We start from the raw sequence: 17,779 nt of genomic DNA, 5'->3' as shown, positions 1-17,779 counted from the left end.
CAGGCGTAAGTACCCCAGGAATCACCCTGCCATACAAACCTAACTGAAATAATCATAGGTGGCCTCAAACATACGTCATATACCGCACGTATTAATATTTATAGTGGTATTACCCACAATATTAACCTAGCCGGCATGACGCAAGAGTAATCTAGGCGTCCCCAAATTACTCAAGAGGGGGTAAATAATATTTTTCTAGAGGACTTAAAATATTTTCTCATGACATCCCTCTTGCTTGAGTTTGCAATTGTCCTCAATTACAATTTGCTGGGTTTGAAAAGAATGAAGAATTTCAGGGTAAACTCGGAAAAATTTCTCAGGCATCCATTTAGCATCTTCTTGTGGATGATTCTTGAAAGTCAAAAGATACTTGAAGCTTTCTGATTTCTAACAGATACCCGTGAGGTTTTTGGCTATGAGGATTTCATCCATACGGTCAGATTTTGATTTCACTGAATATTTGGAAAAACCACTTTTTGATAGAGAGGGATGGTTTTGCAGGGTGGTAAGTGGGTTTGAGAGTAGATCTAGTTTTGAATCTTTGACCTTTGGGTAAAGACCTGCAAAACACCCTGCTGTCCACTGGATAAATTCCTGCACTTTCTTGATTTTTGAGAAGTTGAAGCCCTTTCCTACCTTCTCCACAAATCTCCTAGCCCAAGCTCTGATGCCACTGCAACCGGAATCTTATTCTAGGAATTGATTGTCGAAAAGTAGAGAATTAATTCAATCATAAAAACCATTGCTTGTAAGCTTCAACTAAATTAAATCAATTGAAAAATTAAACACTTAAACAAAAATACTTAGCTCCAAAAAGACCATATTGGGTGCAATCTTCCCCCCTCTTGTGCGTGGCCTCTCCCCACACAAGAGTATTTTTTTATTAGCTTTCTTTTTCACCAAAATTAGGCCATAGCCCCCAAAATATACAAGATGTGCTTTTTAGAGAGCATGGCACTCTTCTTTAACAAAAATAGAGTGTCAAATTGGGACTAGGGTAAAGCCATAGGCTTTAATAAATTCCACATCAATAAATGTATCTTTCCTAAAGTTCAAAATGGAAAAATCATTTGATAAGGTTACAAGCTACTATGCTTGCCAAAAATGAAATGTGATGAACCAAGACATTTCTTCCAAAGTAAACTCTTCAATTTCCATAGTCTTCATCACCTCAAAATATAAGCCCAATTAATTATTAAATTAATCCCACAAATATTAAACAGGCACAAATCATCACCAACTCATAACTACCAGGCATAAGTACCCCAAGAATCGCCCTGCCATACAAACCTAACTGAAATAATCATAGGTGGCCTCAAACATACGTCATATACCGCACGTATTAATATTTATAGTGGTATCACCCACAATATTAACCTAGCCGGCATGACGCAAGAGTAATCTAGGCGTCCCCAAATTACTTAAGAGGGGGTAAATAATATTTTTCTAGAGGACTTAAAATATATTCTCATGACCTCCCTCTTGCTTGAGTTTGCAATTGTCCTCAATTGTGGATTTGGTGGGTTTGAATAGAATGAAGAATTTCAGGGTAAACTCGGAAAAATTTCTCAGGCATCCATTTAGCATCTTCTTGTGGATGATTCTCGAAAGTCAAAAGATACTTGAAGCTTTCTGATTTCTGAGAGATACCCGTGAGGTTTTTGGCCATGAGGATTTCATCCATACGGTCAGATTTTGATTTCACTGAATATTTTGAAAAACCGCTTTTTGATAGAGAGGGATGGTTTTGCAGGGTGGTGAGTGGGTTTGGGAGTAGATCTAGTTTTGAATCTTTGACCTTTGGGTAAAGATCTGCAAAACACCCTTCTGTCCACTGGATAAATTCCTGCACTTTCTTGATTTTTGAGAAGTTGAAGCCCTTTCCTACCTTCTCCACAAATCTCCTAGCCCAAGCTCTGATACCACTGCAACCGGAATCTTATTCTAGGAATTGATTGTGGAAAAGTAGAGAATTAATTCAATCATAAAAACCATTGCTTGTAAGCTTCAACTAAATCAAATCAATTGAAAAATTAAACACTTAAACAAAAATACTTAGCTCCAAAAAGACCATATTGGGTGCAATCTTCCCCCCTCTTATGCGTGGCCTCTCCCCACACAAGAGTATTTCTTTATTGGCTTTCTTTTTAACCAAAATTTGGCCATAGCCCCCAAAATATACAAGATGTGCTTTTTAGAGAGCACGGCACTCTTCTTTAACAAAAATAGAGTGTCAAATTGGGACTAGGGTAAAGCCATAGGCTTTAATAAATTCCACATAAATAAATGTATCTTTCCTAAAGTTCAAAATGGAAAAATCATTTGATAAGGTTACAAGCTACTATGCTTGCCAAAAATGAAATGTGATGAACCAAGACATTTCTTCCAAAGTAAACTCTTCAATTCCCATAGTCTTCATCACGTGAAAATATAAGCCCAATTAATTATTAAATTAATCCCACAAATATTAAACAGGCACAAATCATCACCAACTCATAACTACCAGGCATAAGTACCCCAGGAATCACCCTGCCATACAAACCTAACTGAAGTAATCATAGGTGGCCTCAAACATACGTCATATACCGCACGTATTAATATTTATAGTGGTATCACCCACAATATTAACCTAGCCGGCATGACGCAAGAGTAATCTAGGCGTCCCCAAATTACTCAAGAGGGGATAAATAATATTTTTCTAGAGGAATTAAAATATATTCTCATGACCTCCCTCTTGCTTGAGTTTGCAATTGTCCTCAATTGCGGATTTGCTGGGTTTAAAAAGAATGAAGAATTTCAGGGTAAACTCGAAAAAATTTCTCAGGCATCCATTTAGCATCTTCTTGTGGATGATTCTTGAAAGTCCAAAGATACTTGAAGCTTTCTGATTTCTGAGAGATACCCGTGAGGTTTTTGGCTATGAGGATTTCATCCATACGATCAGATTTTGATTTCACTGAATATTTGGAAAAACCGCTTTTTGATAGAGAGGGATGGTTTTGCAGGGTGGTAAGTGGGTTTGAGAGTAGATCTAGTTTTGAATCTTTGACCTTTGGGTAAAGACCTGCAAAAAACCCTTCTGTCCACTGGATAAATTCCTGCACTTTCTTGATTTTTGAGAAGTTGAAGCCCTTTCCTACCTTCTCCACAAATCTCCTAGCCCAAGCTCTGATACCACTGCAACCGGAATCTTATTCTAGGAATTGATTGTGGAAAAGTAGAGAATTAATTCAATCATAAAAACCATTGCTTGTAAGCTTCAACTAAATCAAATCAATTGAAAAATTAAACACTTAAACAAAAATACCTAGCTCCAAAAAGACCATATTGGGTGCAATCTTCCCCCCTCTTGTGCGTGGCCTCTCCCCACACAAGAGTATTTCTTTATTAGCTTTCTTTTTCACCAAAATTAGGCCATAGCCCCCAAAATATACAAGATGTGCTTTCTAGAGAGCACGGCACTCTTCTTTAACAAAAATAGAGTGTCAAATTGGGACTAGGGTAAAGCCATAGGCTTTAATAAATTCTACATAAATAAATGTATCTTTCCTAAAGTTCAAAATGGAGAAATCATTTGATAAGATTACAAGATACTATGCTTGCCAAAAATGAAATGTGATTAACCAAGACATTTCTTCCAAAATAAACTCTTCAATTCCCATAGTCTTCATCACCTGAAAATATAATCCCAATTAATTATTAAATTAATCCCACAAATATTAAACAGGCACAAATCATCACGAACTCATGACTACCAGGCGTAAGTACCCCAGGAATCACCCTGCCATACAAACCTAACTGAAATAATCATAGGTGGCCTCAAACATACGTCATATACCGCACGTATTAATATATATAGTGGTATCACCCACAATATTAACCTTGCCGGCATGACGCAAGAGTAATCTAGGCGTCCCCAAATTACTCAAGAGGGGATAAATAATATTTTTCTACAGGACTCAAAATATATTCTCATGACATCCCTCTTGCTTGAGTTTGCAATTGTCCTCAATTGCGGATTTGCTGGGTTTGAAAAGAATGAAGAATTTCAGGGTAAACTCGGAAAAATTTCTCAGGCATCCATTTAGCATCTTCTTGTGGATGATTCTTGAAAGTCAAAAGATACTTGAAGCTTTCTGATTTCTGAGAGATACCCGTGAGGTTTTTGGCTATGAGGATTTCATCCATACGGTCAGATTTTGATTTCACTGAATATTTGGAAAAATCGCTTTTTGATAGAGAGGGATGGTTTTGCAGGGTGGTAAGTGGGTTTGAGAGTAGATCTAGTTTTGAATCTTTGACCTTTGGGTAAAGACCTGCAAAACACCCTTCTGTCCACTGGATAAATTCCTGCACTTTCTTGGTTTTTGAGAAGTTGAAGCCCTTTCCTACCTTCTCCACAAATCTCCTAGCCCAAGCTCTGATACCACTGCAACTGGAACCTTATTCTAGGAATTGATTGTGGAAAAGTAGAGAATTAATTCAATCATAAAAACCATTTCTTGTAAGCTTCAACTAAATCAAATCAATTGAAAAATTAAACACTTAAACAAAAATACTTAGCTCCAAAAAGACCATATTGGGTGCAATCTTCCCCCCTCTTGTGCGTGGCTTCTCCCCACACAAGAGTATTTCTTTATTAGCTTTCTTTTTCACCAAAATTAGGCCATAACCCCCAAAATATACAAGATGTGCTTTTTAGAGAGCACGGCACTCTTCTTTAACAAAAATAGAGTGTCAAATTGGGACTAGGGTAAAGCCATAGGCTTTAATAAATTCCACATCAATAAATGTATCTTTCCTAAAGTTGAAAATGGAAAAATCATTTGATAAGGTTACAAGCTACTATGCTTGCCAAAAATGAAATGTGATGAACCAAGACATTTCTTCCAAAGTAAACTCTTCAATTCCCATAGTCTTCATCACCTCAAAATATAAGCCCAATTAATTATTAAATTAATCCCACAAATATTAAACAGGCACAAATCATCACCAACTCATAACTACCAGGCATAAGTACCCCAGGAATCACCCTGCCATACAAACCTAACTGAAATAATCATAGGTGGCCTCAAACATACGTCATATACCGCACGTATTAATATATATAGTGGTATCACCCACAATATTAACCTTGCGGGCATGACGCAAGAGTAATCTAGGCGTCCCCAAATTACTCAAGAGGGGATAAATAATATTTTTCTAGAGGACTCAAAATATATTCTCATGACATCCCTCTTGCTTGAGTTTGCAATTGTCCTCAATTGCGGATTTGCTGGGTTTGAAAAGAATGAAGAATTTCAGGGTAAACTCGGAAAAATTTCTCAGGCATCCATTTAGCATCTTCTTGTGGATGATTCTTGAAAGTCAAAAGATACTTGAAGCTTTCTGATTTCTGAGAGATACCCGTGAGGTTTTTGGCTATGAGGATTTCATCCATACGGTCAGATTTTGATTTCACTGAATATTTGGAAAAATCGCTTTTTGATAGAGAGGGATGGTTTTGCAGGGTGGTAAGTGGGTTTGAGAGTAGATCTAGTTTTGAATCTTTGACCTTTGGGTAAAGACCTGCAAAACACCCTTCTGTCCACTGGATAAATTCCTGCACTTTCTTGGTTTTTGAGAAGTTGAAGCCCTTTCCTACCTTCTCCACAAATCTCCTAGCCCAAGCTCTGATACCACTGCAACTGGAACCTTATTCTAGGAATTGATTGTGGAAAAGTAGAGAATTAATTCAATCATAAAAACCATTGCTTGTAAGCTTCAACTAAATCAAATCAATTGAAAAATTAAACACTTAAACAAAAATACTTAGCTCCAAAAAGACCATATTGGGTGCAATCTTCCCCCCTCTTGTGCGTGGCTTCTCCCCACACAAGAGTATTTCTTTATTAGCTTTCTTTTTCACCAAAATTAGGCCATAGCCCCCAAAATATACAAGATGTGCTTTTTAGAGAGCACGGCACTCTTCTTTAACAAAAATAGAGTGTCAAATTGGGACTAGGGTAAAGCCATAGGCTTTAATAAATTCCACATCAATAAATGTATCTTTCCTAAAGTTGAAAATGGAAAAATCATTTGATAAGGTTACAAGCTACTATGCTTGCCAAAAATGAAATGTGATGAACCAAGACATTTCTTCCAAAGTAAACTCTTCAATTCCCATAGTCTTCATCACCTCAAAATATAAGCCCAATTAATTATTAAATTAATCCCACAAATATTAAACAGGCACAAATCATCACCAACTCATAACTACCAGGCATAAGTACCCCAGGAATCACCCTGCCATACAAACCTAACTGAAATAATCATAGGTGGCCTCAAACATACGTCATATACCGCACGTATTAATATATATAGTGGTATCACCCACAATATTAACCTTGCCGGCATGACGCAAGAGTAATCTAGGCGTCCCCAAATTACTCAAGAGGGGATAAATAATATTTTTCTAGAGGACTCAAAATATATTCTCATGACATCCCTCTTGCTTGAGTTTGCAATTGTCCTCAATTGCGGATTTGCTGGGTTTGAAAAGAATGAAGAATTTCAGGGTAAACTCGGAAAAATTTCTCAGGCATCCATTTAGCATCTTCTTGTGGATGATTCTTGAAAGTCAAAAGATACTTGAAGCTTTCTGATTTCTGAGAGATACCCGTGAGGTTTTTGGCTATGAGGATTTCATCCATACGGTCAGATTTTGATTTCACTGAATATTTGGAAAAATCGCTTTTTGATAGAGAGGGATGGTTTTGCAGGGTGGTAAGTGGGTTTGAGAGTAGATCTAGTTTTGAATCTTTGACCTTTGGGTAAAGACCTGCAAAACACCCTTCTGTCCACTGGATAAATTCCTGCACTTTCTTGGTTTTTGAGAAGTTGAAGCCCTTTCCTACCTTCTCCACAAATCTCCTAGCCCAAGCTCTGATACCACTGCAACTGGAACCTTATTCTAGGAATTGATTGTGGAAAAGTAGAGAATTAATTCAATCATAAAAACCATTGCTTGTAAGCTTCAACTAAATCAAATCAATTGAAAAATTAAACACTTAAACAAAAATACTTAGCTCCAAAAAGACCATATTGGGTGCAATCTTCCACCCTCTTGTGCGTGGCTTCTCCCCACACAAGAGTATTTCTTTATTAGCTTTCTTTTTCACCAAAATTAGGCCATAGCCCCCAAAATATACAAGATGTGCTTTTTAGAGAGCACGGCACTCTTCTTTAACAAAAATAGAGTGTCAAATTGGGACTAGGGTAAAGCCATAGGCTTTAATAAATTCCACATCAATAAATGTATCTTTCCTAAAGTTGAAAATGGAAAAATCATTTGATAAGGTTACAAGCTACTATGCTTGCCAAAAATGAAATGTGATGAACCAAGACATTTCTTCCAAAGTAAACTCTTCAATTCCCATAGTCTTCATCACCTCAAAATATAAGCCCAATTAATTATTAAATTAATCCCACAAATATTAAACAGGCACAAATCATCACCAACTCATAACTACCAGGCATAAGTACCCCAGGAATCACCCTGCCATACAAACCTAACTGAAATAATCATAGGTGGCCTCAAACATACGTCATATACCGCACGTATTAATATATATAGTGGTATCACCCACAATATTAACCTTGCCGGCATGACGCAAGAGTAATCTAGGCGTCCCCAAATTACTCAAGAGGGGATAAATAATATTTTTCTAGAGGACTCAAAATATATTCTCATGACATCCCTCTTGCTTGAGTTTGCAATTGTCCTCAATTGCGGATTTGCTGGGTTTGAAAAGAATGAAGAATTTCAGGGTAAACTCGGAAAAATTTCTCAGGCATCCATTTAGCATCTTCTTGTGGATGATTCTTGAAAGTCAAAAGATACTTGAAGCTTTCTGATTTCTGAGAGATACCCGTGAGGTTTTTGGCTATGAGGATTTCATCCATACGGTCAGATTTTGATTTCACTGAATATTTGGAAAAATCGCTTTTTGATAGAGAGGGATGGTTTTGCAGGGTGGTAAGTGGGTTTGAGAGTAGATCTAGTTTTGAATCTTTGACCTTTGGGTAAAGACCTGCAAAACACCCTTCTGTCCACTGGATAAATTCCTGCACTTTCTTGGTTTTTGAGAAGTTGAAGCCCTTTCCTACCTTCTCCACAAATCTCCTAGCCCAAGCTCTGATACCACTGCAACTGGAACCTTATTCTAGGAATTGATTGTGGAAAAGTAGAGAATTAATTCAATCATAAAAACCATTGCTTGTAAGCTTCAACTAAATCAAATCAATTGAAAAATTAAACACTTAAACAAAAATACTTAGCTCCAAAAAGACCATATTGGGTGCAATCTTCCCCCCTCTTGTGCGTGGCTTCTCCCCACACAAGAGTATTTCTTTATTAGCTTTCTTTTTCACCAAAATTAGGCCATAGCCCCCAAAATATACAAGATGTGCTTTTTAGAGAGCACGGCACTCTTCTTTAACAAAAATAGAGTGTCAAATTGGGACTAGGGTAAAGCCATAGGCTTTAATAAATTCCACATCAATAAATGTATCTTTCCTAAAGTTGAAAATAGAAAAATCATTTGATAAGATTACAAGCTACTATGCTTGCCAAAAATGAAATGTGATGAACCAAGACATTTCTTCCAAAGTAAACTCTTCAATTCCCATAGTCTTCATCACCTCAAAATATAAGCCCAATTAATTATTAAATTAATTCCACAAATATTAAACAGGCACAAATCATCACCAACTCATAACTACCAGGCATAAGTACCCCAGGAATCACCCTGCCATACAAACCTAACTGAAGTAATCATAGGTGGCCTCAAACATACGTCATATACCGCACGTATTAATATTTATAGTGGTATCACCCACAATATTAACCTAGCCGGCATGACGCAAGAGTAATCTAGGCGTCCCCAAATTACTCAAGAGGGGATAAATAATATTTTTCTAGAGGAATTAAAATATATTCTCATGACCTCCCTCTTGCTTGAGTTTGCAATTGTCCTCAATTGCGGATTTGCTGGGTTTAAAAAGAATGAAGAATTTCAGGGTAAACTCGAAAAAATTTCTCAGGCATCCATTTAGCATCTTCTTGTGGATGATTCTTGAAAGTCCAAAGATACTTGAAGCTTTCTGATTTCTGAGAGATACCCGTGAGGTTTTTGGCTATGAGGATTTCATCCATACGATCAGATTTTGATTTCACTGAATATTTGGAAAAACCGCTTTTTGATAGAGAGGGATGGTTTTGCAGGGTGGTGAGTGGGTTTGAGAGTAGATCTAGTTTTGAATCTTTGACCTCTGGGTAAAGACCTGCAAAAAACCCTTCTGTCCACTGGATAAATTCCTGCACTTTCTTGATTTTTGAGAAGTTGAAGCCCTTTCCTACCTTCTCCACAAATCTCCTAGCCCAAGCTCTGATACCACTGCAACCGGAATCTTATTCTAGGAATTGATTGTGGAAAAGTAGAGAATTAATTCAATCATAAAAACCATTGCTTGTAAGCTTCAACTAAATCAAATTAATTGAAAAATTAAACACTTAAACAAAAATACTTAGCTCCAAAAAGACCATATTGGGTGCAATCTTCCCCCCTCTTGTGCGTGGCCTCTCCCCACACAAGAGTATTTCTTTATTAGCTTTCTTTTTCACCAAAATTAGGCCATAGCTCCCAAAATATACAAGATGTGCTTTTTAGAGAGCACGGCACTCTTCTTTAACAAAAATAGAGTGTCAAATTGGGACTAGGGTATAGCCATAGGCTATAATAAATTCCACATAAATAAATGTATCTTTCCTAAAGTTCAAAATGGAAAAATCATTTGATAAGGTTACAAGCTACTATGCTTGCCAAAAATGAAATGTGATGAACCAAGACATTTCTTCCAAAGTAAACTCTTCAATTCCCATAGTCTTCATCACGTGAAAATATAAGCCCAATTAATTATTAAATTAATCCCACAAATATTAAACAGGCACAAATCATCACCAACTCATAACTACCAGGCATAAGTACCCCAGGAATCACCCTGCCATACAAACCTAACTGAAATAATCATAGGTGGCCTCAAACATACGTCATATACCGCACGTATTAATATTTATAGTGGTATCACCCACAATATTAACCTAGCCGGCATGACGCAAGAGTAATCTAGGCGTCCCCAAATTACTCAAGAGGGGGTAAATAATATTTTTCTAGAGGACTTAAAATATATTCTCATGACCTCCCTCTTGCTTGAGTTTGCAATTGTCCTCAATTGCGGATTTGCTGGGTTTGAAAAGAATGAAGAATTTCAGGGTAAACTCGGAAAAATTTCTCAGGCATCCATTTAGCATCTTCTTGTGGAGGATTCTTGAAAGTCAAAAGATACTTGAAGCTTTCTGATTTCTGAGAGATACCCGTGAGGTTTTTGGCTATGAGGATTTCATCCATACGGTGAGATTTTGATTTCACTGAATATTTGGAAAAACCGCTTTTTGATAGAGAGGGATGGTTTTGCAGGGTGGTGAGTGGGTTTGAGAGTAGATCTAGTTTTGAATCTTTGACCTTTGGGTAAAGACCTGCAAAACACCCTTCTGTCCACTGGATAAATTCCTGCACTTTCTTGATTTTTGAGAAGTTGAAGCCCTTTCCTACCTTCTCCACAAATCTCCTAGCCCAAGCTCTGATACCACTGCAACCGGAATCTTATTCTAGGAATTGATTGTGGAAAAGTAGAGAATTAATTCAATCATAAAAACCATTGCTTGTAAGCTTCAACTAAATCAAATCAATTGAAAAATTAAACACTTAAACAAAAATACTTAGCTCCAAAAAGACCATATTGGGTGCAATCTTCCCCCCTCTTATGCGTGGCCTCTCCCCACACAAGAGTATTTCTTTATTAGCTTTCTTTTTCACCAAAATTAGGCCATAGCTCCCAAAATATACAAGATGTGCTTTTTAGAGAGCACGACACTCTTCTTTAACAAAAATAGAGTGTCAAATTGGGACTAGGGTATAGCCATAGGCTATAAAAAATTCCACATAAATAAATGTATCTTTCCTAAAGTTCAAAATGGAAAAATCATTTGATAAGGTTACAAGCTACTATGCTTGCCAAAAATGAAATGTGATGAACCAAGACATTTCTTCCAAAGTAAACTCTTCAATTCCCATAGTCTTCATCACCTGAAAATATAAGCCCAATTAATTATTAAATTAATCCCACAAATATTAAACACGCACAAATCATCACCAACTCATAACTACCAGGCATAAGTACAAATATTAAACAGGCACAAATCATCACCAACTCATAACTACCAGGCATAAGTACCCCAGGAATCACGCTGCCATACAAACCTAATTGAAATAATCATAGGTGGCCTCAAACATACGTCATATACCGCACGTATTAATATTTATAGTGGTATCACCCATAATATTAACCTAGCCGGCATGACGCAAGAGTAATCTAGGCGTCCCCAAATTACTCAAGAGGGGATAAATAATATTTTTCTAGAGGACTTAAAATATATTCTCATGACCTCCCTCTTGCTTGAGTTTGCAATTGTCCTCAATTGCAGATTTGGTGGGTTTGAAAAGAATGAAGAATTTCAGGGTAAACTCGGAAAAATTTCTCAGGCATCCATTTAGCATCTTCTTGTGGATGATTCTTGAAAGTCAAAAGATACTTGAAGCTTTCTGATTTCTGAGAGATACCCGTGAGGTTTTTGACTATGAGGATTTCATCCATACGGTCAGATTTTGATTTCACTGAATATTTGGAAAAACCGCTTTTTGATAGAGAGGGATGGTTTTGCAGGGTGGTGAGTGGGTTTGAGAGTAGATCTAGTTTTGAATCTTTGACCTTTGGGTAAAGACCTGCAAAACACCCTTCTGTCCACTGGATAAATTCCTGCACTTTCTTGATTTTTGAGAAGTTGAAGCCCTTTCCTACCTTCTCCACAAATCTCCTAGCCCAAGCTCTGATACCACTGCAACCGGAATCTTATTCTAGGAATTGATTGTGGAAAAGTAGAGAATTAATTCATTCATAAAAACCATTGCTTGTAAGCTTCAACTAAATCAAATCAATTGAAAAATTAAACACTTAAACAAAAATACTTAGCTCCAAAAAGACCATATTGGGTGCAATCTTCCCCCCTCTTGTGTGTGGCCTCTCCCCACACAAGAGTATTTCTTTATTAGCTTTCTTTTTCACCAAAATTAGGCCATAGCCCCCAAAATATACAAGATGTGCTTTTTAGAGAGCACGACACTCTTCTTTAACAAAAATAGAGTGTCAAATTGGGACTAGGGTAAAGCCATAGGCTATAATAAATTCCACATAAATAAATGTATCTTTCCTAAAGTTCAAAATGGAAAAATCATTTGATAAGGTTACAAGCTACTATGCTTGCCAAAAATGAAATGTGATGAACCGAGACATTTCTTCCAAAGTAAACTCTTCAATTCTCATTGTCTTCATCACCTGAAAATATAAGCCCAATTAATTATTAAATTAATCCCACAAATATTAAATAGGCACAAATCATCACCAACTCATAACTACCAGGCATAAGTACCCCAGGAATCACCCTGCCATACAAACCTAATTGAAATAATCATAGGTGGCCTCAAACATACGTCATATACCGCACGTATTAATATATATAGTGGTATCACCCACAATATTAACCTAGCCGGCATGACGCAAGAGTAATCTAGGCGTCCCCAAATTACTCAAGAGGGGATAAATAATATTTTTCTAGAGGACTCAAAATATATTCTCATGACATCCCTCTTGCTTGAGTTTGCAATTGTCCTCAATTGCGGATTTGGTGGGTTTGAAAAGAATGAAGAATTTCAGGGTAAACTCGGAAAAATTTCTCAGGCATCCATTTAGCATCTTCTTGTGGATGATTCTTGAAAGTCAAAAGATACTTGAAGCTTTCTGATTTCTGAGAGATACCCGTGAGGTTTTTGGCTATGAGGATTTCATCCATAGGGTCAGATTTTGATTTCACTGAATATTTTGAAAAACCGTTTTTTGATAGAGAGGGATGGTTTTGCAGGGTGGTAAGTGGGTTTGAGAGTACATCTAGTTTTGAATCTTTGACCTTTGGGTAAAGACCTGCAAAACACCCTTCTGTCCACTGGATAAATTCCTGCACTTTCTTGATTTTTGAGAAGTTGAAGCCCTTTCCTACCTTCTCCACAAATCTCCTAGCCCAAGCTCTGATACCACTGCAACCGGAATCTTATTCTAGGAATTGATTGTGGAAAAGTAGAGAATTAATTCAATCATAAAAACCATTGCTTGTAAGCTTCAACTAAATCAAATCAATTGAAAAATTAAACACTTAAACAAAAATACCTAGCTCCAAAAAGACCATATTGGGTGCAATCTTCCCCCCTCTTGTGCGTGGCCTCTCCCCACACAAGAGTATTTCTTTATTAGCTTTCTTTTTCACCAAAATTAGGCCATAGCCCCCAAAATATACAAGATGTGCTTTCTAGAGAGCACGGCACTCTTCTTTAACAAAAATAGAGTGTCAAATTGGGACTAGGGTAAAGCCATAGGCTTTAATAAATTCCACATCAATAAATGTATCTTTCCTAAAGTTCAAAATGGAAAAATCATTTGATAAGGTTACAAGCTACTATGCTTGCCAAAAATGAAATGTGATGAACCAAGACATTTCTTCCAAAGTAAACTCTTCAATTCCCATAGTCTTCATCACCTCAAAATATAAGCCCGATTAATTATTATATTAATCCCACAAATATTAAACAGGCACAAATCATCACCAACTCATAACTACCAGGCATAAGTACCCCAGGAATCACCCTGCCGCCATACAAACCTAATTATAAGCATTAATAATATCCAGATGATGAATTCGAATGTGGTTGATATGATTTTAAATTCTGATTGAGAAATGATGAGTTGATTTGGATTCTGATTGAAAAATGAAGATTTCTGAATTTTGGCTGAATTGTAATAACTAAGCAAAACCTCAATGAGAATGAATGGGACGAGTCCCTATGATAATGTTCGTAGTTAGAATGACGTTAATGACTCCAGCAAATCACTATGAGATTAGTGGATTGCGCTAGCAGATTGCTGCTGTTAACACTTGACCCAGTGGATCAAGTTAAAGAAGGTCAAATTAAAAATCTGCATAAATGAAAAATTTCCATGGACTGTTCAGATAGAAATTTCAGTCTAATGGATCATTATTGTGATAAGAAATTGAATGTTATAATCTGAGTGAATTGTTATTTAATGAGTTTATATAAGGGATCTTTATCCCAGGATTCTGTTTGGGTTCACCAAAATATAAGGAACCCATAATCAGATGGATCTTAAGAAAAAGAATTCTCCTCTAGTTTTGTGAGATGAGGACATCTTGCGTTTTTTAAGTGGGGTAGAATGTAAGATTCCTCTCCAGCCTCTCAGGATGTCCAGTATCTTTCTCTCTAGTCAAATACCTCTTCAGAAATATCAAAGATCTTGTTTCTACCTGTTTTGGCCTAGAGAGAGAAAATATTCTAGAGAGAGATTATTCAGATTTTGGATATTTTTGGATGGAAAAATATCTCTTCGTATTTAAATAAGTTCCCCCAAAACAGAAGTTCAAAAAGATTTTCAGAAGGTGCATTCGAAATAAATTATAATCTGTTCAAAAGGCCTTATCCTAGGGGTCCAGATTTTCTAAAAATTTTAAATTAAGGTTTTGAGGGACCAATAATATTCATCCAAATGTGTGGAGGAGATAAATGAAAGAAATAAAGAAAATCCCCCCAAAAATGAGTAAATACTCACATAAGATGAAGAGTTGACTATGTATAAGGGTTATTAGTAAAAAACTATGAGTATTACTAAAAAAATGAGATATTTTGGGTATAATGATTCCATTTTGACACATGTGTAAGGAAGGGGAGCCCCTTCAAGGAGGCGCCTACTTCACATGCTTGAATGAGTTTTAAACTCAAAAATAATGTGATATTTTTATCTCTCCTCTCTCTTGGATCAAACCGAATAAAAAAGGAACCAAACTGAATAAAAAAGGAACCAAAAAACTAGGTCCAAATCTGGTCCAAATTCAACCAAACTAAATCTGGAAAATTCTAAAAATCAGTTGGTCTTGGTTAGAGCCTCCCTCTCCTATAAATAGAACCTGAGTCCTTTGTAAAAAAATAGGAGAATTATACTATGCCAGAATTATGCTGAAATAATGATAATTTTTACTATTCTCTAAAATTCTCTCCAAATTGAAGAAATTGGAGCTTCCCTCCTTCTTCAATCTCCATTGGTGGCTCCATCAGCATACCAAACCAATTGATTGGTTGGGAGCCTCTACCGTGATCAAAGAATCAAGTAATTTATAAGGTAAAGTGAGAATTTTGATCTTTTTCCATAATTTCTCAATGTTTCTCTCTTCTCAACCCCTCTCAAGCTTGAGAAGCTTAATTGGAATGGCTTTTTAATGCTATTGAAGTTAATTGATGAATGGAAGTAAGGAAATACATAAATTCCCATATATGCTTAATTTTTATGGTTTTTATGATTTTTGTCCTCTAAAATGAATATGATGTTATGCCTCATTGAAAAAAGGCATTCCCCTCTCTTCTTTAGTAAATCCAACCATTCTTTATCCTAGATGAATGATTATTGGATAAAATCAAGCTTTTCATAATGTTTCTCTTTGATAAGTAGAAAATGTTTACATTAGAATGATTTAAATACTCTTGGTGAACTTCTATATGAGGATGTGAAATGAATCAGATAGATGAAAATAAACGAAGAATAGATGGAGATGTATGTATGTGAAAGAATGGATGTATGAATGTGGATGTGGATGTGGATGTGGATGTGGATGTATGGATGTGGATGTGGGATGTATGAATGTGGATGTGAAAATGGATGTATGGATGTGGATGTGGATGTGGATGTATGAATGTGGATGTGGATGTGGATGTGGATGTGAAAATGGATGTATGGATGTAGATGTGAATGTGGATGTATGGATGTGGATGTGGATGTATTGATGTAGATATGGATGTGGATGTATGGATGTGGATGTGGATGTGGATGTATGAATGTGGATATCGATGTATGGATGTATGGATGTGGATGTGGATGTATAAATGTGGATGCAAAAATGGATGTATGGATGTGGATGTATGGATGTGGATGTGGATGTGGATGTATGAATGTGGATGTGGATGTAGATGTGGATGTATGGATGTATGGATGTGGATGTGGATGTGAAAATGGATGTATGGATGTGGATGTATGAATGTGGATGTGGATGTGGATGTATGGATGTAGATATGGATGTGGATGTGGATGTATGAATGTGGATGTGGATGTATGGATGTATAGATGTGGATGTGGATGTATGAATGTGGATGCAAAAATGGATGTATAGATGTAGATATGGATGTGGATGTATGGATGTGGATGTGGATGTGGATGTGGATGTATGAATGTGGATGTGGATGTGGATGTGGATGTGGATGTATGGATGTATGGATGTGGATATGAATGTATGAATGTGGATGTGAAAATGGATGTATGGATGTAGATATGTATGTGGATGTATGGATGTGGATGTGGATGTGGATGTATGAATGTGGATGTGAAAATGGATGTATGGATGTAGATGTGAATGTGGATGTATGAATGTGGAGGTGTATGTGGAATAATGAATGCGAATATGTATGTGAATGGATATGAAGTCGTTATGAGCGAATGGATGAGATGAGATGTCATGTGAATCAGAATGTGAATGAATAATATAAGATGTGAACGAATGAGATGTAATGAGAAATGGATGTGATGAGACGTAATGTAAATTAAGAAAGATAGGAGTGGATGTTATGTGAAGTGAATGAATCTGATGTGATGGGATGGAAAATGATGTATTTGGTCAAGAATGGATACACATATGATTTGGATTTGGGTTAAGTAATATGGATTGATGTGGAACAATCTGGAAAGATGTGAATTCATTATAGAAACTGTATTTGTGAACTGTTTGTAAATGATTGTTTTATGTCAAGAATGATGGGAAAGCATTTGGTGACTGTCTTGAGAATGTGGTCGTGGAGACCTACCCGATAAAGTTGCAATAACTGATGAAGGACGAAGGATGTCTCATGTAGCAAGGTCACGGCCGAGGTCTTGACTAGCCTCGGTTCAATTTAAATGGTGAGCTTCCGGTACGGTGGATGAGGGACCAAGGAAGCGGCCTATGAGTGAAGCGCTAGGTGACCATACGGTGCTCGGGCTCTCGGTCGCCGAAGATACCCACACGTGCATCATGGAAGAGTTGTTTTCTGAAACCGGGCATGGATCTGGTTGATTGACCTTGTTAATCCTCAACGGATGAGTCCATGTCTCTTTTATATGGATCTGTTGGTTGATCTTGCTGATCTTCAACAGAGATTCCATCTTGATTTTTATAAAAGATTATATTGCCAGGTACTATGAGCTAGGAACTATTGAAAAATCCCCTGAGTGAATAGGTGGTGAGCGTTCTGGCTGCCAATGATGCCCTAAGTACACCGATGAAGGAATGATTGGAAATAAGGATTCAACCAGAGATTTTGAGGATTGTGATCAGTGACACAATGGTTTCATTAAAGGATTGTTTTAATGATAGCTGATGCTGAGAAAAAGGCAATTTCATATTGGGTGTGTAAGTGGTGTGACTAGTTTTATGTTTGCATGAACATCTGGCTAGGGGACCTGGGATCTCTTTTCCCTG

Source organism: Cibotium barometz, chromosome 65 (genome assembly GCF_041138505.1).
Source record: "Cibotium barometz isolate CiBa-2024 chromosome 65, ASM4113850v1, whole genome shotgun sequence".
Classification (NCBI taxonomy): Eukaryota; Viridiplantae; Streptophyta; class Polypodiopsida; order Cyatheales; family Cibotiaceae; genus Cibotium; species Cibotium barometz.
Note: the sequence above shows the minus strand (reverse complement) of the source record.